Source organism: Aplysia californica, unplaced genomic scaffold (assembly GCF_000002075.1).
Source record: "Aplysia californica isolate F4 #8 unplaced genomic scaffold, AplCal3.0 scaffold00109, whole genome shotgun sequence".
Taxonomy (NCBI): Eukaryota; Metazoa; Mollusca; class Gastropoda; order Aplysiida; family Aplysiidae; genus Aplysia; species Aplysia californica.
Genome location: NW_004797379.1, coordinates 283,543 through 285,006, shown reverse-complemented (window position 1 = coordinate 285,006; position 1,464 = coordinate 283,543). Strand labels below are relative to the sequence as shown.

Sequence of the window (1,464 nt, the reverse complement as noted above, 5' to 3'; positions counted from 1 at the left end):
CCCGCCACTACCCGACATTGAGTAAGACAGCTATGCCTCGTCCAGCCATCTCGCGAAAACACACACACACGCACACACACACACACGCACGCACAAATCTTGCCGGACTCAGAGAGCGGGAGACCGTCTCCCTCCTAATCTCCCTCAGTCTCATTCACACCCGAGTTCCCACTCGGTGCTCATGGATTTTACGTTCCTTTTTTGCTTCTTTAAATGCACGTGTGGGCTCACCCGAGCTTAAAATTTTCAAGAAGAAGGAAGATAATATATTGGTAATGTCAAAAATATTTATTATAGTAATTGTGTTTTTTGAGAAACTAATTTTTGTGAAAATTTCCTTCAAAAAGCCACGCGAGTGCTAAATTCATTATTGTGCCAATGTACTGGTTTTTAGTACAGTAACGGAAGAGTTCAATATTCGTATTATTTGAAAATGGGTGTTGGTAGTAGTAGTAGTAGTAGTAGTAGTAGTAGTAGTAGTAGTAGTAGTAGTAGTAAACAGTTTTTATTTTTTGTGGTAAATTTATGACTATTATAAGGATTGGTTAGTGTTCTCAACATTTACAAACGTGTTACATTTCCAAGAGATATTCGGACACCAACCAAGAAAAGTAATAAATATATCATCATTTGTGGTCATCTACTGAAAGGACTGGACATTTAAAGCTCTTCTGGCTTTTGGTGAGTACACATTGTAAACGTACTGTTTGTTGATCTCTTCCATTTACACTAAACATACTGTGTGTTCTTCTCTTCCGTTTACTTCAACACATTTTTTTTTCTTTGACTGCGTGAAAAATGAGCACAAGACTGAAACAAGTGCCTTTTAATAAACTTTCTTTTAACAATCTCGCAATGAACGGTTTCATGATAAGCTATAAAAATTTTGAAAATCTAGAGACGTGTTAATATATAATATCATTGTAATTGTGTTTTCACGCCAGAAGAGACAAATTTAGATCATTAATGAAACGGGCTTCATACTCAGCCTGTTTAGGCCACCCCGAGCTGATAGGGATACAACCTATAATAATAATAATAATAATAATAATAATAATAATAATAATAATTATAATAATAATAATAATAATAATAATAAATATAACGTCCGATAAAACTTTTATCGACATTCGGGAATCGAACACGGGTCTCCTGCGTACAATAGCGAACTTCTACACAACAGACACCAGTGAATACGGTTTCCAGAATCATTGTTAACAACATCACAGCAAACTACAGTTGAACTTTGAACCTGCTCTAACGGCCACCTGTCTAAAACAATCACCTGTCTAAAACAATCACCTGTCTAAAACAATCCACCTGTCTAAAACAATCACCGGTCTAAAACAATCCACCTGTCTAAAACAATCCATCTGTCTAAAACAATCACCTGTCTAAAACAATCACATGTACAAACGACCATTTCCCAGCCACTCCCTTGGAGCTTTTAACCACTATTATGGC

At 36.3% G+C, this 1,464-nt stretch overlaps 2 protein-coding genes across 2 annotated transcripts in view; one reads left to right on the top strand and one right to left on the bottom strand.

Annotated features, from left to right (window-relative positions):
* LOC101862024 (neurogenic locus notch homolog protein 1-like) overlaps positions 1 to 1,464 on the bottom strand; it is a gene marked incomplete at its 3' end in the record, with an annotated part of 22,797 nt that overhangs the window by 20,251 nt on the left and 1,082 nt on the right.
* Positions 78 to 1,464, top strand: part of LOC101861573 (contactin) — a gene marked incomplete at its 3' end in the record, with an annotated part of 94,704 nt that continues 93,317 nt past the window's right edge. The window contains 2 exon segments of the mRNA XM_013080983.1: positions 78 to 272; positions 540 to 681.